This window comes from Ursus americanus, chromosome 7 (assembly GCF_024610735.1).
Source record: "Ursus americanus isolate L20-20 chromosome 7, mUrsAme1.1.p, whole genome shotgun sequence".
Lineage (NCBI taxonomy): Eukaryota > Metazoa > Chordata > Mammalia > Carnivora > Ursidae > Ursus > Ursus americanus.
This window is the reverse complement of record NC_142133.1, coordinates 4905389-4926624: the sequence shown is the minus strand read 5'-3', so window position 1 is coordinate 4926624 and position 21236 is coordinate 4905389. Positions and strand designations below refer to the sequence as shown.

Here is a 21236-nt window from a genome sequence, read left to right as displayed (position 1 = left end):
GCCAGGCCCCTTTTATTTACGTGTGGTCCGTGGTTGCCTTCATGATACGAGGGCAGAGTTGAGTCATTACGGCAGTGACTATATGGCTTGCAAAGCCTAAAATATTTATCTGGTCCTTTTCCAGAAAAAGTCTGCCAGCCCTGCTGTGTGGGAAGGAATGGGGGTGCAGTCGGAGTCCTTGCTCTGTGACTTCATTGGTGCAAGCAAGGTTTGGTGCCTTTTTTTCTGATAGGAAGAGGATTCTCATCATCGAGGGGATTTAGGGCGAAATTGTACCAGGTACTCGGTGGTTCCCGGCACAAATGAGGCACGTGATGAATATTAATTCCTTCTCTCCTTGATTACTCACATCACTCGCTCCCTTCCTCAGGTAGTTGCTTTCTTTGCATATAAAATTTGAGACGAAAAGTAGCTTTCAGCCCCTGCATGTTCAGAAATGAAAGCATCTAAAATAGCACCATCCCATAGAATTATCACGCAAGCCACCAATGTGAGCTAAATGTGTAACTTGAAATTTCCTAGTTAATCCCATTTGAAAAGTAGGAAGAAATAGATGAAATTAACTTTAGTAATGTATTTTGTTTAGCTCAATTTCATTTCAACTTATAATCAATATTAAAAAATCACTAATGCTGGAGCACCTGGGTGGCTCAGTCTTTTCAGCATCTGCCTTCAGCTCAGGTCATGATGTCCGGATCCCGGGATGGAGCCCACGTGGCAGGGAGTCTGCTTCTCCCTCTCCCTCTGCCCCTTCCCTCTGCTCCTGCTCTCTCTCTCTCCCTCGCTCTTTCTCAAATAAATGAAAATCTTTTTTTTTTAAAGATTTTATTTATTTATTTGACAGAGATAGAGACAGCCAGCGAGAGAGGGAACACAAGCAGGGGGAGTGGGAGAGGAAGAAGCAGGCTCATAGCAGAGGAGCCTGATGTGGGGCTTGATCCCATAACCCCGGGATCACGCCCTGAGCTGAAGGCAGACGCTTAACCGCTGTGCCACCCAGGTGCCCCTCAAATAAATGAAAATCTTTAAAAAAATCGTTATTGAGATATTTGATTTTTAATTTTTTTCCTTTTCTCTTTTTTGCATAAGTCTGTGGAATGGTGTTTTACCCTTTACCCTTTACAGCAGGATGCAGGTGGACTTGACTGTATCGTGAGTGCTCGGCAGCCACACGTGGCTAGGGGCTGCCGAACCACACAGCTCTCTGCTTCTCTGATACCAGCTGGACATCCTTTAATGCAGTTCAATTCTGACACCAACTCCTTGGAGTTAGTGTAGACCCTAGAAGGCTCCCTCTTACTTTAGATGCCAGTCTCAAGTTCTGGCCGTCCCATACTTCTGACCGACCCGCTGAAAATTGGAGGTTCCCATGACTCCCTCAATAGATTTGATGATTCGCTGCAAGGACTCACAGAATTTCCTATCAGTCGTTTATTACGAAGGCTAGAGGAACAGCCAGATGGCAGAGGTGCGTAGGGAAAGATGTGGCCAGGGGGAGCTACAGAGCCTGGATACTTTCTCCAGGCCTGCCCCCCTCCTAGCACATCAGAGTGTTCCCCAACCCTCAAGCTCCCTGAATCTTGTTGTTCTGGAGCCTTTATAACCCAGTGTCTAGCCCCACTCCCCTGGTTGTTGGGGGCTGGGGCTGAAAGCTCCCACCCTCTTAATCTTGTGGTTGGTCATTCTGTGGCCAGCCCCCATCCTGAAGATGGGGGGGGGGGCAACCCTGAGTCACTTAATTAGCATAAACTTGGGTGTGGTCTTAATGGGCTGGTCTGAATAACAGAATAACAAGAGGTCCCTATGGCTCCGGAAATTCCAGGGGTTTTGGGAGCTCTGTGCCAGGAACCTCAGAGCAAGACCAAATATATTGTTTTCTTATACCACACCAGGACAGCCCTAGAATGCCTTCCCTCCCTTCTTCCTCCCCAGCTGGCTGTGCCCTATTTAAGAACACTCCTCCTCTCTAGAACAGCTGGTGCATTCTTATTTTACATTCTTCTCTACCCTCTTGACTAATCATGACTGTGCTGCTAACTCCCCCAGTTCTTGATTCTCAGGAAGCAAATGTAGGAAAGATACAGTAACATTTCTAGGGAAGCTTAGAGATCCAAACTGATTAAATGTAGCACAAAAATGGTGACTCTTCTTACAATAACTTACAGAAGAATGAATTCCACTGTAGCAAAAAGGCAGCTAGGGTGCAGGTTTTCTAAGAAGTGGGGTATGTGGGGGAAGCCGCTGCCCCACCTGCTGCCATGTGGAACCACGGGGTAAATTAGATCTGGCCGAGAAGGCCCGCTGGTCCATGCAGCTCCCGCCCCAGGAGTCGGGCTGTCCAGGCCCATCCGTGGCATGGCACGTGAGCATCCACGTGTTACCGATAAAACTGGTTCAGTAGGAAGACCGGAGAGAAACGAGGATTTCTATTCTACATATAGTCTTTGGTCTCCCTTGCTTGCATGATGTGTCTGTATTCTTAATGTTTAGTATTCAGCTTGCTCTCGCCATTTTAAATCCAGGGTTCGGGAACCAGAGCGGTGGGGGCAGATCTTGGTCCATCACTAGGACTGGGGCTTGAGCGGGTTATCTCCCCTCTTGGTGCCTCGGTTGCTGTCACTGGAAAATGGACTGTTAGGAGGATTAAAATATGCAAAAACCCTGAGAACAGTGCCTGACACATGGCATCATCTAAGTATTTTTGCATTTGTTTCATTACGTCACGTAAAGCACCGACAAGTAGAGAAAAGGTATATTGCAGGAATAAAGGGATGGCAGCAGACTGTCTGGGAGCTGTGTAAGTGGGGCGTGGCCGCTAAAGGAATTTCTAAGAATCAGAATTTTTAAAAACTTTAATATTTTGGACATGGCTTTCTCAAAATTCTTTAAACTTTAAGGGTACGTATAAAATTTCTGTTAGTGCGACTGAAAGTCAGATGCAGTGTCAGTAGCTTTATCTGAAGTTAAAGATCTTTTTAAAGGGTGGTGTTTGCATCGGCTTTTATCTTTCCGAGGCGTGTGTGATAAGAGGTATCAGTGATAGGAGACCGCGCTTTTCTATAACCGAGTGCTGCAGCTTACTGTATGGGGTGTGGGGACCACAAATGATCGCATGTAAAAAAAAAAATATATATATATATATATGTATATATATATATATATATTTTTTTTTAGGAAGAGAAGGCTGCAGGATGTCATTTCTAAGGGGTTGTAGATTCGCTCCAGACACATAGGCCATTGTCTGTAAAATGACGAGGTCATGATTCAGAGGTTGATTCGTGGGGTAAGTCCTAGAAAGCTATCCTGCCTAGGTTGTGCACCTCAATAGTTAGTAGTCTGAGGTATTTTTATTAATTTTCATTCGGACATCTTTATTTTAACAGGTCAAGAAAAATATTTTTGAAAAAGTATTTTTAGCCTCTTTAAATATTTCCGATATTCCAGAAAGTCATTTTGGGGAAGTAAGCCATATTACATCAAATCATTGTTTAGATTGCTTATAATTTCAGTTTTTATTGTTGATGGTCCTGATGTTAATATCATCCTTTCTGCCCTCTTTCATATTTTTTCATTCTGACTTTACAGTAGGAATCATGAATCTAAGTTATATTTTGGATGGATCTTTCAAGAGTGGTTTCCCATTCTATCTCATCATATGGCTTAAGTGAAAACTGTGTTCTTTTCTTATGACTAGAGGATAATTTTTTTGAAAGCCAATGTTTCTTAAATAGAGGCTGTCTTAGCTCGAGCGGCTCTAACTAAATACCATCGATGAGTGGTTTCAACAACACACGTTTGTTTCTTACGGTTCTGGAGGCTAAGAGTCCAAGATCGAGGTCCTGGCTGATGGGGCGTCTGGCGAGGGTCTGCTTTTCTGGGTTGGAGGCAGCTGCTTTCTCCAGGTGGAGAGAGAAGGGGCTCTGGTCTGTTCCTTTTGATGAGGGCATTTATCCCAGCCTGGAGTCCCTCCCTCATGACCTCCGGTAGGCCTGTAATCACCTCTTAGGGTTTCAACAGATGAATTTTGGGGAGGCTCATTCAGAAACGGAAGCTTTGAGACTGTCTTTGACTTCATAAACCTTTTTAGAAAAAGCGTGTACCTTGGCTGAAAACTACTTGCCACTATTTCTTATTTTCTTTTATCTGAATTAAAAACCCTCTGGCATCAAATCCTCCTTTCCTTTGTCAGGCCAGCCCGCCACTCAAATCTATATTTTTCCCTACAGCTGTTCCCAGAAGCGTTCTCAGGCTGACTTTCTCCCTCCCAGGGCAGTTGGAGGGCCTCATTTTCCATTCCCTCCCTGCCACCCTGCAAAGACAAGGCGTCGGAGAAGAGTACAGAGCTCTTCAGCCTGAAGGCTTTGGCAACTGCAGCACGTAGGCTGCCCCCTGTCTGCCAAGCTGCCTGTGGCCCAGACGGTAGGAAGTCTTGCCCTACCCGAGCGGATGGTCTCAAGGGTGGCGGAGAATTGAGAGCGCTGGCTTATTAGCAGTCTTGAATCGGGATCTTCCCAACGGCCTCTCTGGGCCTCTTGGGAACTCTTGACCTTTCTGGCCCTGAGTTTGAGAACCACGGTTTTAGGCTGTTGATTTTCACTTTCTCAAGGCTCAGCTCAAATACTCAGCTCGCTTATTTAGTCCCCAGGGAGAACCTTCCAGCCTCTTGGAATGAGTAGCACTAAACATGCTACTCATCTGTCTGTGTTTAGTGAGGGGAAGGCGAGGAAAAGGGAAACGTGCCTTTCTTCCTTCCCAGTGGCTGTGGGCCTCATGCTGGGTGCCCTCGAGCCCCTCTTTAGGCAGCTGGTCCAGTCTCAGACTCTCCGGAGGTGACTGGATCTCTGGTTCTGCTCTCCCTCCCACCCCCCCATCCGCCGTCACCCCAGCTTGGGGTCAGCCTCAAGTTTTGACACACAGCTGCGCTGAGCCAGGACTTGAGTGTCACTGTTGATCAGCATTGGGTCCTCATTGTAGAGGACATGGAAAGAAAACAGCAAAGCTGTGTGGCCTCTGATTTCATGGAGCTTGAGGCATTCCCAGTTCTGCTGGAGTTTTGTTTCCTGAGTGCTTCTTTCTGGGAGTGGCTGCTTCTCCCCATTCTGTTTACACAGTGGGTACATCTGAGTGTTGTCCCTGTGCTCTCCCTGTACCTGGTTTCCTGGTCCTGCCACGTGCCCTCCGCCATCCTCCCAGATAAATCCAAGGACTGTCACTGTCATTTCCCTGCCACTGAACGCAGCAGTTTCTGGGGTCTTCTGGCAGTGTGAGCCCCCTTGTCCCTTGGCTTCCAGCCACTGGCTCTAGGCAGACCTTTCTCCCTGTCTTGTGAACGTGTGGGTTCAATCCTGTCCTGCTCATGCCACTTCTTTCCTGGGACACCCCCTTGCTTCTCGTGTTGTTTGTGACCATGTACAATGTGTATTTAATAGGTAACTTCAAGTCCAGTAGAAAGACTCCTGTGGTGTTGGTAATGTGTGCTACTCCATACTTAAAATCTCTCCTAGAACCGTCCCCAGTACCACGGCCATAATGTGTGTGAGTTTGTTCGGGCTGCCATCCCATAATACCTGTGGCTGGGTGGCTTCTACACAGCAGACGTTTGTTGCTCACAGTACCGGAGGCTGCAAGTCCAAGGTCAGGGTGCCATCAGGGCTGGTCGGGTGAGGGCTGTCTTATGGGTTGCAGACTTCTTGGATCGTCACGTGGTGGAAGGGGCAAAGATGCTCTGCAGGGTCTCTTTATAAGGAGACTAATCCCCCTCATGGGGGCTCCCCCCTCATGACCTGACCCCTTCCCCAAGGCCCCTCCTCCTGATAACCATCTCCTTGAGGGTTAGGATTTCAAGGTAAGAACTGGGGGTGGAACACAGTCATTCAGACCATGGTGGCATCCCTTTGGCACATCATGGTTCCTTACTTAAATGCTGTAGCTTCCAGTGTGTGGGTATCTTTTCCTTGAAAGATTTCAAGCGTCAGTCACCCACTCAACACGTATTTGAGTGCCTGCTCCGTGTCAGGTGACGTTTTAGGCCCTGGTGATCCTGCAGCGAGAGAGGTGGGCCCCAGCTCCTGCTGCCACGAATGTGCGTCCAGGGGCTTCTTGGAGAGTGACAGCAGTATGGCCTTTCGCTTTGCTCTTAATGTACTCCTCTGAGTAGTTCAGTAATCATTTCTGTAACTGATCTATTTTGCTTAAAAAAAATAGAGCGTCTCCATTTGGATCATAAGAAAAATACCAGAGACACCAAGTGAAATGCGCATCTAGAAATCTGGCATGAGAGGTGCCTTAGGGAGGGGTGTTTTAGGTACCCGAGTTTTCTCCAGTCTCAGGACCCCTACCCCCTCAAAGCAGGCTCTTCCTCTGCCTGATGTGATGGGGGTCTGACCGATGCTTACTGTTTCCTGTTTGAGCAAAAATAAAATTGAAGTATTGAAGAAGGGTATAGGGTATAGGGGTCCTTTCTGTGTCACGGTGTGAAGAGTAGTGACTCTGGGTCCTGGAGCCCATTCCGTTGTGTGTTAGGGCAGGTGTCCACTGCTGGTCTGGTCAGCTGTGGCCAGGGTAGCCACACAATTACTGACCTACTGCAGGGCCCGTCCTCTGTCACGGGCGAGCTGGGGGCTGTGTTTCAGCTTGCCTGGGGCCTGGGCATCACGAAAATCTGGGTCCACAGGCAGACCCAGTTTTAACTCACATTTATTTAGCAGCTTGTGGGAGGCATCTGTGGGACACTGATTAATATAGATCATCTGTAAAGCAACCTTTCTTTTGAATTATGTTTATCTAATGAAATCTGGCTCAAGAAGTCATACATGATGTATAATTGAAAAAATGCTTTCAAAAATCATTACCAGCTTGATTTATTTAGAAATGCAGTAATGTCACGTCATCTGAATACCTTGTGATCTCGTTTTGGCTTAATTTTATTTTGGAAGAAGTAATAATAAGTGACAGGCATTAGGAGTGGCGTTGATATGCCAGTCCCACGCTAAGTCATTTGCACTGTGCGTGACACAAGGGTGCATGTTTGAGGAGGATTTGCTAGTTCTGTGTGGATGGTAAGCTCACGATGGGAAACTCCAAAGCACAGAGAATGTGTAGCACATATTCAAGCTTCAGCAGCTCAGGGCTCATCTTATTTCATCTTCGCTCCACTCACTTCCCTCTCCTTTGCTCCCCACTAGATGACTGTAAAGCGAATTCCAGATAGATGTCATTTCTTGGGATGATTTTTTTTTAAAAGGATTTTATTTATTTATTTGACAGAGATAGAGACAGCCAGCGAGAGAGGGAACACAAGCAGGGGGAGTGGGAGAGGAAGAAGCAGGCTCCCAGCAGAGGAGCCTGATGCGGGGCTCGATCCCAGAACGCCGGGATCACGCCCTGAGCCAAAGGCCGACGCCCAACGACTGAGCCACCCAGGCGCCCCCTTGGGATGATTTTTAACCAGAACATAATGTTTAAATTTTAACTTCAAATTGGTGTGTTCGAACTTGCTTTTCCTCTGACTTGCTTATTTTTCTCAGTTGTCATTACTGAACATTTATATGTAAGTTCTTTCTTGTCTCCTTTGGGTTTTAAACATTCCTTATGAGTTTATGGTTGGACCTCAGTTTCTGCTGTAGATAAAGGAACTGTCTCATGCTACCTTTAAGTGAAGAATAATCCAGCTAATTATACCCTTTTGAAACTTAGTTTTTTTCCTTCTTGACCTCACTGCCTGGCTCACTTAACCAAGAGCACCACGCCTCCCTGTGTGTAAGTTTCAGGAGCTACATTGGTTCACTTGGATTCTTTTAATGTGGATTTTTTTTTTTTTTATGCAGTAATCATGCTCATAATTTCCTCATCTGTAAGTGAGAGGGTTGGGATAGCTGGTTGTCAGAGTTCCCTTTTGGTCTTGTGGTTATAAAAAAGCCCCCAAGTCTAGCAGAAGGCATAACTGTTGACCATCCGTTGTTGCTTAGGGAGTGAATGACTTCTACCTAGGGAATAATTGGAAGAAAATGCACCCATTGTGTTTTTGGTTTGGCCTATTTTGGCATAGCATCATGTATGTCCCTTATTTAGAAATTCAGTAATGTCATGTCATCTGAATACCGTGTGATCTGGTTTTGGGTTAACTTTATTTTGTAAGAAGTAATAATAAGTGACAGGCATTAGGAGTGGCGTTGATATGGGGAGAAGTGGGTGTGGAAAGGCCACATGTGGCCTTCAGAGCCTCCCCAGGGAATCCCGATCTGCTCTGCTGTCTGTGTTACCAGCTGTTTCTACTTCCCTTTTGTGTCCTGGGGGCGGGGTGGAAGACCCCCAACTTTTGTTCCAGCTCTTATTATCATACCTCCTGTATTTTCTGTAGCAAAATCAGTTACCTGCCTTTTGTTCCTTCTCAAAGTGTTCCAAATATCTTGAAATTTCAGTACCATCTGGAAGCAGCCAAAGAAAGTTGGGAAGAGGGTTTCTTGGTCCTCTGTCACTAGGCATATGACAGGTGGGCCATCTGGATGACTGGTAAAGGGTCACCCAGCTGTGGTCAGTGCTGCTTGCTATGCCTTGCCTCCCCACCCATGGAGGGCTGCTGTACCGTACTAGTCCTGGGTGGTCCCCCGACCCAGCAGGGGACCTTTATGACATTTTGAGCATGACCAGAAAAAAGGAACTTGTGGATTTTTTTCTAGGTTTGGTTGCTTGAGCGGCTGATGCAGGCTAGCTCTCTGTGTTCCTCCTCCAGCTTGCCCAGCTGGTTTGAGCTCAGTTGTGCCAGCAGAGTGATGTCAGCTCTGCCCAGGCTGCAGGGACCTTTAGCAGTCAGACCCCAGGTGACAGGTGAGTAGTGACTCCACCCTCTGGTTTCTTTCTATTTTGACTCAACTGAGAGTCACCACTGCCAGCCATAATTTTTCAGATGGCCTCTGCTTCACTCTGGCTGTGGGTTCTTTCTGTCCTCTTTAGAGTCTCTCTGTTAGCAAACTAGAAACCTCTTAGGTATTTTAGATGCACAAGGTCTAGTCCAGGGAATGGTTACAAAAGTGTATGAAGGGCAGAGGGAGCCAAAGGGGAAAGACACGTTACCCAAAGAGCAGAAACTGAGCAAGCTGCTGCCGGCTCTAGGCCTGCAGGAACAGAACAAGGACATGGGAGTCCCCCAGAGCCCAGGAGCAGGTGCTTCCCACCATCACCCCCCACCCCCCACACCAGCAGGAAGCCTTAACTGCTGGTCCTGCCCCGGGAGCTAAGGCACAGCCTGAGCCTTAGCCGCTTGCTGCCCTGCGTTGCCCATGCTGTTCTAGCCTCACAGGGGCTGGGCGCAGGCAAGTCTTCACCCTTCCTCCTGCCTTTTCTTTATTATTTTTATGTTTTTTAAAGATTTTTATTTATTTATTTTAGGGAGAGAGAGAGTGCGGGGGCAGGGGTGTAGACGGAGAGGGAGAGAGAATCTCTCAGGAGCAGACTTCCCACTGAGCGTGGAGCCCGATGCCCACGATGCTGTGGGTCTTGATCCCAGGACCCTGAGATCATGACCTGAGCCAAAATCAAGAGTCTGATGCTTGACTGACTGCGCCACCCAGGTGCCCCCCTCCTGCTTTCTTTTTTTCTTTTCTTTTTTTTTTTTTTAAAGATTTTATTTATTTATGTGACAGAGAGACAGCCAGCGAGAGAGGGAACACAGCAGGGGGAGTGGGAGAGGAAGAAACAGGCTCATAGTGGAGGAGCCTGATGTGGGACTTGATCCCGGTAGGCCGGGATCACGCCCTGAGCCGAAGGCAGACGCTTTAACGACTGCGCTACCCAGGCGCCCCCCCTCCTGCTTTCTAATGTTGCACCAGGGCCTCTCTTTGGTGGAACCTCCCCCAGAGTCCAGCCGGCAAGGGCCTGGGAAATGTAGCCCGAGTGGTCCAGAGGGGAGCGTGGCAGGATGGCCGTGGTCTGGCACATCAGGCACAGGGACTCTCCAGAGTGTGGGTGGAATGAACCGACACAGTGCGACGTGGCACGTGGGGGACAAAGAGTGGTCGCTGCTGTTTCATCTCGGCGTGGATCCGTAGGAATGGACTGTTGACAATCCGCCAGTCATGCGTCAAGCAGACTGTACTCGCAGGCAGGGAGGGAAACCAAAACAAAAAGTTGAACGTGCCCTGTTCGGCTACTAGAAATGCATATAAATGATTCCATCGCAGCTGCACCGTGGGGAAGTTACCAGGCGTCCACGTGTGTGCTGCACACCCAGGTGCTGCTGTGCAGAGACGCAGGGAGGCTCCGGGTTTCCTCCGGTGCGCCGTGGCGGGGGCGGGGCCGGGGGGGAGGACAGAACCACGCTCTGAAGCCCGGAACAGCCTGTTCCCCAGTGACAAGCAGGAAGCGACCGCAGGCTGCAAGGGCAGCTCGGCGTTGGTGATGGTAACGGGGTTCAGACAGCAGCAGAGGGGTTTCTCTTATCCTTCCAGCCCCTGCTTCCCTTCTGCCAGAAACAGGAAGCCCCTGACTTTGTGCGGCTCCCCACACTGCGTTTGCATCCGGGGCCCTCCTCCCCGGCTTTCCCCATCGCCCTCGGTGGAGCTGCTGGGGTAGCAGGTACCGGAACCCTCTGGAGCTCCCCAAAGCAAGAGAGGAAGTTGTCCTGAGGGTGGGGTGTCTTCTGAAAGGGTGTCGGCGGGCTCCGGGGCCACGTAGGGGACCGGAGAGCCACCCTGCCTCTGCGCTCTGCCTCTTTGCATCCTGCAGACCAGCGGTCCCTCTCCCTGGGCGTGGGGGGGGGGGGGTTCGCCTGCAAAGGCACGGAGGCCGTGTGGCCCGCAGAGGTGCTGCTCGGCATCCCATCTCTCGGGGGCACTTCTTTGGTCCACGTCGGTCAGATGCCCACTCCAAGCCCGTCAGTGGACCAGCCCCCGTGAGGGAGGTGGAGGATGTCCTGGAGAACATGACTACCCTTATTATAGGTGAGTGGGGTTGGGAAGAAGAGCAGCTGAGGGCAGAGGGGAAGTCATTGGTCTGGGCGGCCTCCCAGTGGGGCTTTTCCAGAGCCTTCCACAAAGTAATGCCAACGCTGGGGCCACATCAGGTAGCAAGCACATCGTCTGCTTGCGCCCCTGCTCAGGTCTCCGTGGACGGTAGGAAATAATGCTCTTATAACTGCTGGTTGTATGCATAAATTGGGCTAATGGCCATTTAAAAAAGAGTGTTATGAACTCGCTCTAAGAATATTTTCTTTTAAACTCAGAAATGTGGTTTCCATAAAATATCAAAATTAAGAAATTATCGAGAATAATTTGACTAGGAGTAGTTGGTAAAATGTGTTTATTATTAGAATCACTCCCGAAGAGAACACACACTCAGAACTTTTAATCTTTCTGTATTAATTTAATTAAAGAGGATGGCCCTCGTGGTCCTTTATGAGAGTATGGCAGGATCCTGGTTTACCCCCTGCGAAGTGAGAGGTTGCAGCCTTCCAGCAAAATGTGGCTTCCTGGAGCAGGATGCAGCCCCTGTGAATCCAGACAGTGTAGACGACCCACCCGTGGGTGGCCGGAGGGAAGCAGAGGGAAGCGAGAACTTGTTCCCCACCCACCGAGTGTGGTGCAGGTGGAGGACGGGTAGGAAGAAGGATAGCTTTAGTCGCTGATAATGCAGCTTTGGAATTGGACCTCTTGGGTCGTCTGTGGTTTAAAACCCACGCTCCCGGACATGCACACATACATCCCTAGCAGGAGATTTGTTTTGTGGAGTTCACATAGGCTGGAGGATGGGATGGATTTGCTTGGCTGTACGAAAGGAAGAACTGACGTGAGAAAAGCAGCGTGGGGTACCACGGCCTACGTGGGTGTGCGTGATGCGCCTGCCTTCTGCCGTCTTACATAATGTCGTACACGCGCCCACACGCTTTACGACGGACTCAGTTCTCTGGACCTTGCTGTTCCTCGATTATTTAATTCAGTTCTATCCTCTTCATAAACTCTTCCTCCTCCCATTTATTTAGTTCTGTTTTTTTCTCGTGGTATGGCATAACTTAAATGAAGAATATTTTGGATGCTCTGGAGACGAGGCATATGTTTTTTACTAGAAAAGAAATTTTCTGATTGAGAGATTGATCAAGAATAAGAAATATTGTAGAATATTTGAAAGGTTTTTAAGGTGAACTTTTCAGTGCCAAAAGCTTCGTTTCACAGCATTTAGGTTAAGTGGGGTCAGGATAGCCATAAATATTTAGAGCTGTCACCATATTTCCATAATAGGGTTTTCATGTATGTAAATATATCTAAAAGACACATACCCTTATTTTTATCTGGTATCTGAGTTAAAATTCTTATGTTCATCCTCAAATCCTGCATTGTGCCCAGGTGGGTGTGGAATCAAGTGACCATATTTCTGGCTGCACCAGGACACCTTTGCAAGCAGAAAGGGGTGCTATTAATAATTACGCTGAGCCAACAGTCACATATCAGAGGGTAGTGTGTGGTCACCGAGCCTTGAAAAATTGACCTTCTCTCTTCGCATTGCCTGGACCAGCCTTTCTCTCTTACCTCGGCACAGTCCTCTCATCCTCCTGCTTCTGGACTTTTCTCCCTCTCATCAACCTCTTTCATTGGTAGCAGGGCTGCTTTTCTAACACACTGATCTACTTGTTTCACTTTTCTCCTTTATAAGCCTCTGGGTCCCCATTTCCTGATAAAGTCTGGGCTCCTAGGTGTTATTAAAGGGCCCTAAAAATCTGATCTTTGTTTCATCTGCCACCATTTAGTATTTTTCACATTTTATGAACATGATCACAATGGTTTACTTCCAACAGGGCCATGCACTTTCATATACTGTGCCTTTGCCCATGCTGTTCCCAGTGCTTGGCCTGCCTCCCCCACAGTCCCCACTGCTCACCTCCTTGCACGTGGCAGGACTGCAATGGCATCTCTCCTTTGGAGCATCTGGATTACTGCAGAGCTAGAACTAGTGGCTCCTTCCTAGAAGGTCTCCTGGGCCTCTCCTGTACGTCTGTCTTTGAACACTCATGCACTTAATTTCGAGAGACAGTACACCATGGTGGTACAGATCTGGTCCCCTGGCATGGATGGTGGCCTTCCACTTGGTGTATGTGACTTTGGTTTGATTGGGCTCTTCATACCTCAGTTTTCCCATCTGAGAAATGGGGACAATAGTAATACTTATCTCCTAGGATAGTTATAAGGTTTATAAAGAGCAGTGCCTGAAAGGAACCTGTTCCTTGGCGTGTGATGACCCTGCAGTTGTCCATGACCAGTGGTAGCTGTCAGCTCTCTGTACCTGTTTGTCCAGCTGGCATCTGAGTGCATAAGTAGGACTCTGGCAGTGTTGTTCGGGTCCCTGGATGTTTGCCGAATGGATTGGTGCGTGTGCATATATATTAGTCCCTGCTGATTTCTTGCTGTAATGCTTTGGATTGAGATTAACTACACAGAACTGCCAGTTTCTTGGTTATCAGATTGACAGTGTCTGAGCGACCTGATGACCTGGGGCCCACTGGGTCCCTTAAGCCAGGCTCCAGGACAAAGACCCGATTTCCCCATGGGCCTGTCCCCTTCCTCACTCTCTTCTTGCCAAGGAAAAGAAAGGCTGGGGGAAGGGAAGGGGAGGATGGCCACATGCTAGCCTGTAACCATGACTGGTTTTAAGAAGAAGAAGCCCCCAGCACAGAGCCTGCAGGTTGTAAGCCCTGCCTGTGACCGGGAGAAGTTGCTGTACCCTTTCTCCCAGTGTGGGAGCCTCTCACTAGGTGGTTTCTTGCTCCTGCCATCACTGGTTTTGAATAGGTCTAGTGGGAGGATGACTTTCCTGGTCTGATCGATGGCAGACAGGCCGGACAGCCCTGGGGACTAGTGATGGGCTTCCCTTCTGGCACAGGGGACCAGGCACATCCCTGGTGGGGGGCCGTCACTTGCCTTCCCTTCCCCTCACTGCCAGTGTTCCCTTCAAACCAGTGCCACGCCTTCCGCCTCTCCACCTCAGGTGATGGTTGGGCTGAAGGCCTTTTGAGAACTTGAGGGGAAACGCCCTGTATACTCAGCACTCTTTTCTTAACTGTGCAAGTTAATGTGAGTTCCACACAAGTTCTTACTTGAGGAACGCTGGCCACACATCACGTTGTATGTTCCCGTCCCCCTGCCCATGAATTCTGCTAGGAGCTAGTGTCTAGCTTTAGTACTTTTCTTTCTTTTTACTTGGTTGGAAAGTAAAACAGGTGGTTTTAAAATCCTCGAGAGATGTGCTAGGCTTTCTGCTGAAGCGGCTGAGGAAACAGAGCGAGCTTGAGTCTTAGCTCCGGCTCAGTTAGCGCCAGAAGGGCACTGGCAAGCCTTTCCATGGGGTTTTCTCTAAAATATGCAGCGATTCAGGAGCGCCTGGGTGGCTAAGTCAGTTAAGTGTCTGCCTTCGGCTCAGGTCATGATCTCAGGGTCCTGGGATCGAGCCCCGAGTCGGGCTCCCTGCTCAGCAGGGAGCCTGCTTCTCCCTCTGCCTGCAGCTGCCCCTGCTTATGCTTGCTCTCTCTCTCCCTCTCTGTCAAATAAATAAATAAAAATAAAAGTAAAATATGCAGTGATTTAAAACTGAACAGCAGTGGCAGTGAAAATGCTCTGGGTGGTGGTTAGAAATGCCACAGGGCTGGTTGTAACCTAGCCTGAGCTTGGTTGGTCCCCATCCCCTTGGGGAGCCTCGTAGATTGCCACTAGAAAAGAGGCTTTCCTGAACTTTCTTCTTGCGTGTGTGTGCTTTGAAGACCAGGCCTTCCCAAAACCAGGGAGATGCGCGGCCTCCCCCACAGACGTGAGCTCGTGAGGCCTGCTGCACGTAGCATGTGCTCGGAAATGCTGGTGGCCACTTCAGGGAGCAGCTGGTTGGGGACTGCTTTTGAAACAAAGAGCCTAGGTTTGTGTCTTGCACGGACATCTTATTACAATTCATTGAACCGGTCATGCATTAGGTACTTTTCTTCCTGTGGAGGACAGGGGCAGTGGAAGACAGATTTAGTAAAATAAGATCTGCAACGTCCTGGGGCATCCGACTCCCCACTGAAGCCTCCCCTCCGAACAGGTGGAAGGAGCTAGGTGGGGGTGGGGAAGGGACACAGCGTGACCTCACGCACGATGCTGTGGTTGGCTGCCCTTTGCTGCCATATTCCCTAATGCCGATATAGGCCTTAGTAAGATGCACTGAGTTTGCCTCAACTGCTGATCATTTCTGAAGGGTGCCTGGTAATTTGGAAAGTGTTCCATATGTTGTGTGCTTATGTCAGTTATATGTATAAAACTACGTGTTGTTGGCGCGGATAATGTTACTATTATTTTGTCAGTGTTGATATTTGGATTTTAATACATACCCATACCCGTTGGGAGTAATTTTCTGTTGGCTGTTTCCTAGTGAAACTTTTTAATTTTATGTAAATGATTAAGTAATTTCTTTTGTTCTTTCTTTAGAGCCTTACAAGTTCTGGAGGGCATTGTTCTGTGGTCACTGAGTCCAGTGACTCTTGCAGTATGTGTCTTTCCTCAGAGATCTACAAGTACTTTTGTGATCAGAGGTGTTCTCATTTCTTGGATCATGCTCTACAAGAGACTTTTCTTGCTTTGTGCATGACTTCGCAGCCATTTTAAAAGCCCTCAGATTGCTAAAGTCGAAGAGAAAACTCATTTGGTTCTTTATCCCAAGATTGGCTCCCTACTGCACCTTAAGAGCCGCCGGGCTGTGGGGGTGTCGAGGGTGCAGGCTGGAGCCAGCTGGAAGGGTGGCCACCGTCTGGCCTGGGAAAGAGCCCCCATGTTCCCAGAAACTGTATACCTTTGCTAGTACCACAGGCTCGGTGGCTTAAAGCAACAGAGGTTTATTGTTTCACGGTTCTGGAGGCCAGAAGTCTGAAGTGCAAGTGTTGGCAGCCGTGCTCCCTCTGACACCTGGAGCGAGAGTCCTTGCTGGCCCCTTGCGAGCTGCTGCGTGCCTCAGGCCTCGGCGTTCCTTGGCCTGCAGCTGTGGAGCGGCAGTCTCTGCCCTTGTCATCACATGGTGGTCCCCAGGTGTCTCTGTCTTCTTATAAGGACGCCAGGCACAGTGGGTCAGGGACCCCCCACCGCGCTCCGTCGTGGTGCGTGCCGTTGGGACGTGAATGCGAGCTTCCTCAGTGGCTGTCTTGGCTGTGCCTTGGCTGTCTTGCGAGGTGCCGGCCTGTCCCTGGAAGGGGCTTGTCCAGCTTGTACTGTCGGGCCACCATCACCACGCCGGGTCACTTCAGGGGGAGCGTGGTGGCATCTGTGAAGACCAGCCTCGCAGCAGAGAGAAGATATTTAGCAGTTCACGAGTCGTTGCAGAGTCGCTTCAGAGACGTCCCTTTCCTGTAAATCACAGCATCACAGTTAGCAAAAGGCAGTCCTGTCTTGTTTGACTTTCCTGAAGTACAATGCAAAGTCAGAGTCGATGTCTGTTCCGCGATCACAGCCTTGAATGCCGCGTCCTCTTCATCTGATCACTGTCTGGGTGACAGAGGTTTGCAGAGACTCCCTTCCTTGCAGGCCACGTACTCGGCCACATCCGCTCCGTGTGCTCTCCAACAAAGGGCAGAAATACGTGTCCTTGTGCATCGTGGATTTCCAGCACGGACGCGCGAACAGAACTGAAGGCATACTTGTTATGGTCTCTGTAACAGCAATTTTAGATGTGACCGAGTCCTTCGGTCATTGATTCTGTTGAAAATATAATTCTGCTCTAGGAAAACATGGCTTTTTGAATTTATATCTTTTCTCTAGTTGATGTCGGAACTTCCTGGCTTATCAATCACAATGTGCTTAACGGCATATTTATGAGCCAAAGGGGACCCTGTGATCATTTAGTTGGTTGGATGCTTTTCCATTTTTAATTAGTGAGGTGTTTTGTTTTGTTTTAATTGCAGAAGTAACCCAGTGCACAAGGGCTGACTTGCCTGTAATGACCAGGATGGAGGCCTGGTTAGCAGATATTAATATTAATATTAGTACAGATATTAATTTGTTCTTGCTCAGATGTTACTTGGATGTTAACTGTTTTACAGGTTGATGTGAGTTGCCTTTGGTAGAATTTTAGGTAAAAGTCAGAGCTAGTGGTTGAACGGTGCCCTTGGGTAGGGATTCTGTTGTTGCTCACAAATAGGGTGCTCTCCATTTAGGGTAAGAATAGCTTGATGTGGAGTTGGCTCTGAGCTGGCCTTCCTTACTGGTTGTAAACTGTGCAAGTGGTACGTGCTAATTTGTGTGGCCAGTGAGAAGTATTTCCCCCTGCAGATTGAGCTTGGGATGAAGGGGCAAGGAGAGATTCCTTTGCTTACATAGCAAATTGTTCCAGATTTCCTTTTCAAGCCAGTCATGGTGGGTACTGCTTCCATTGAAGTGAAGGGGCATGTGACGTTCACATACCATTTCCACGTGTGTTTCCACCATGTACCAGAAGCTGTGCTAGGAATGCACGGAGGAATGCATGTCATTCTTGCCAACCTGTGTCCCAGCGGGAAAGGGCTGAGGGCATACAATGTGAAGAGGTTTTCGGGTTTTTACAACATAAGTGAGCAGGAATGTACTATTATCATTCATATATAATAATGCTGATTACTAACATTTGAATTGAGCACAGGTATGAGTCAGGCCATTGTAAGTGCTTTCCATAAAAGATTCTCACTTAATCTAGTGGAAACTATAGCACCTTCAAAATTGTGAACAAAGGGCATAACAATTTGGCCTCTGGAGGAAACGCCTGTCTCCCTGCTATGGGTCCGGTGTCCAGCCACTGTTCCAGGCCCCGGGGAGTGGGGTGGGTGAGAGATCGCATCACAGGTGTTTCTGACATTTCCCATTTCAGCGTTCATAGGTATTTCATCCTATAAACCTGACTGCATAGGATATATGGCTAAAGGGAAGAAATTGTGAATGCAGGTGGACAGCGTCACAATTCAGAATGCTTTCTGGAGCAGGCATTTGGTTCTGGGTAATGTCGCCAGGATCCCGAGGTGGCCATGGTGTTTGTGTACCGGTGGGCGCAGAAGGGAGGGCGGTTTCCCCTCCCCACCAAGGAGCCTGTCTGGAAGCTTCCTTTTCCTGTGACGTCTGTAGCCATAAGACAAAATAGTCATGGTGTTGTCAGGGGGGAGGGTCATGGGACTGTAATTCCTATTAATCACAAAGATAAAATTAAAACAGAGTAAAAGTGACTCAATCAGAAGACATCCAATAGAAAGCCGAATTGTAATGCAGCCTGGTTTACCTCTCTTCATCTGAACGGACCCACAGATGGGTTTCCCTGCCGTGAAATATGGGGAGAGTGTAAACCGGTCGGCGTGGAGTGGGAGCCGCCGAGCTTATCTGACCAGCCCGTGTCAGTGTCAGCTCAGGTGTTTGAAGCCTTCCCGCCAAGGCTGGGCTCACCCTGCCGTGTGCATGGTGATTTTGCTATTGTGCTTTGTACAAAAAAGCCCAGGAACACTCAGTCACATGCTGAACGTCACCCCTGGGCTAGCAGGAGGTTGGGTGTAGGGTGCTTAATTCATTCTAGTAAGTGCAATGTCTGTTTATTTATTCGTTCCTATCTGGCGTGCTGAAGAAAATAGATGATTATAGCTGGTAGCGATGAAATCCTTCTGGTCCAGAAGGACACTCCAGGGAGATACCAATCATTTAACCCAGACCATTCTGTCCCCTGCACTTATTATCTTTTGCCTGTTTTTTTTTTGTTGTTGTTTTTTGCATCTTTTCATCTATGTGTGTCCAACCTTTGCCCATCTGTCGATTTTCTCATTTACCTTCTGCCTTATTTGCCTTATTCTCATGTCCCTTCATTGTACATTTCTCTATCAGTTAATTAATTCACTCATCCAGCCTTTTATTGATCATCTCTTCTGTGGAGGGCTCCACCATTAGTGTTGTGGATGGAACGGTGAATTGGTAAATTGCAGACAGCCTCCGCACCTGATACAGGGAAGACAGAGAAATGTAGACAGATGGCTCTGATACCAAACAAAACAGTTATTTTGAGTCTGTGTAATAGCAACCGTTCCCATTAACTGAGCAGCACTCGCTCATTTCCTTTGGCCTTGGGAACAGCTAGTGGGCAGTGCAGTGTAGGGTGGGCGTGCTGACCCAGGCCCGTCCGGGAAGGTCTCTGGCTTTGGAGACTTTGCCTCCAGCCTTGGGGTTGGCCTTGAACTCCACTTGGGTCTGGTGTCTGCTCTGCTCGAGGCATGGGCCGCTAGAGGGTTCCTTCAGGGCAGGGCCTGATGTGTGTTTAGGAGAAGAAGGAATTGCTACCATCAGAGGGTTGTGAAGGAGAGCGAAGTCCTTTTGTAAAGGACCTGACATGTGCCAGCTCAGGGTAGGGCTCTGCAGAGGGCGGCAGCCTGGCCCTGCTGATTCCTGTCTCTAACGCTCTCTCTTGTTTTTCTGTGTCCTCCAGTCCTGGCCTCTGCCCCTTCCTCCTTCCCACCCTCCCGGGGCTCCAGCATCACCCCCTCCTGGGTCTCTTCCCTTCCCACTTGTCATGGAGGCCAGGGGGGCTGCCTTTGGGGCCCGCTGCCTTGGTGCCAGCCCCTCCCTGGCCCCTCTCAGCTGAGTGACCTTGGGCAGCTTCCCTGACCTCTGCTTGTCAGCCTCTCATTTCTCGTGAGTGATGCTTTCAGTGCCAGCCCTGAGGACTGTCATCAGACTCAGAGGAGGGGACCCCACTAGGCCTCAGCTGGGCCGGTGCCGGCCAGAGCTCGGAGGACTTCAGCCGTGTTCATGAGTGTGCTGGTTTGCATTTTGCCTCTTGTCTGCGCTTTGCTTCGCCTGCACCTGGCTTCTGGTTCTGGCCCCACCGAGGAGTGGCCGCAGCCAGGCAGCTGCCTGTCCCTTCTGCTCTCCGGATCTTTGTAGCCCGTGGCCCTGCACCACTCAGTCGCCTTTTTCTTTCTCGGATCCTTTTCTTCCTGTGGAAGGTTGGTCAGCTCAGGGCCGTGGAGGGTGTGGACGCCCCAACCCCAGTTCTGATCCCATTGCAGCTGTTGCCTCAGGCCAGCTCCCCCAGTTGGACCGATTTGGGTGTCCCCACCCCATGTCCATTGTTGTGGTCCTAGCCCCCCAGTGTGTCTGTTTGAGGACGGGGCTTCTAAGGAAGGAATCAAGGTTAAATAAGTTCGTAAGATCAGTCCCTGATCTGATGGGACTCATGTGCTCCTGGTAAGAGCACCCGGGAACTGGCTGTCTCTCCTCCATGTGAGGACACAGCGAGGCGGCTGTCGGCAAGCCAGGAACAGAGCTCTCAGGAACCAGATCAGCCCACACCTTGATCTGGGACTTCCAGCCTCCAGAACTAGGAGAACATAAATTTCTGTTGTTTCAACCACCCACTCTGTGGTCTTTTCTTATGTTAGTCTAAGCAAACAAATCCAGTGAGCCTCCCTGGGCCCCTCACTGCAGGGGAGACCGGCTCCCCCTGAACCCTGTGAGGGCATCCCCGCAGCCAGCTTCCCTTGTGCGAGGAGACGAGGCCCTGCTTTCTTGCCTTGACAACAGTGAGGGTGGGATGGGAAGATGGAGACCAATGCTTTTTTGCTTTACTTTGGACCCCTGGCTGTTCTGTAGGAGAAACTCCTCCTCCCGTGTGAGCCCGGCTCTTCTGTGATGAGGCCGGCCAGCAAACCCCTGGCTCACAGGTCGCTCGCTGACCATTTGCAGGACCAGGCGGACCGAGTAGACCCCTGCCCCCCCGAGGGGCAGATTCTGCTTTGGACCCCGCCCTTCTTAGGCGGCCCAGGCTGTACCGGGCTGCAGAATGAGGACCAGGGCTATAAAAGCTGCGAAGTGTTGACTTTCTTTTCACTTTGGTTTATTTGAATTTGGGGGGTTTGGAAATGGGAGGAAGGAGACCAGTTCTGAATACAGTGAGTCTCTCTAATCAGCTACGTGAATTAGAGGTCAAAGTTAGACACTATCGCTGTCATTGGTTTAAAGGGTTTGGGTGCCCTGGAAACTGCTATACCCATAAATACCCTCTGGAGGAGTAAGCTGTTGCCTACAAGTAGGTTCAAAGAAGAGGCAAGTTATTCTGTTGGCCCCCATTTCTATCAGCACCATTTAGATGATGGCCATTCAGCCTGATGCTTAGCTTTCTTCTCTGGTTTGTAGACTCGGACTCGGGCTCTGCCCAAATTAACTTTTCTCGTTAACGAGGATGGATATTCTGAAACTAGTGTTGGTTGTCTTCATCTCCTAACAAGTACTGTAAGT

The 21236-nt window shown here is 49.2% G+C and overlaps 1 protein-coding gene across 5 annotated transcripts in view; it reads left to right on the top strand.

Moving 5' to 3' along the window:
- Positions 1 to 21236, top strand: part of NCK2 (NCK adaptor protein 2) — a 147256-nt gene that overhangs the window by 26937 nt on the left and 99083 nt on the right. Inside the window, exon 1 of one of the 5 annotated variants that reach the window (XM_045771847.2) lies at positions 10819 to 10937. The exons of the other annotated variants lie outside the window; for them this stretch is intronic. The gene's annotated coding sequence lies outside the window, so the exon portion shown is untranslated. Of the gene's footprint in view, positions 1 to 10818; positions 10938 to 21236 lie in introns of those variants that run through there. 5 annotated transcript variants of the gene reach the window in all.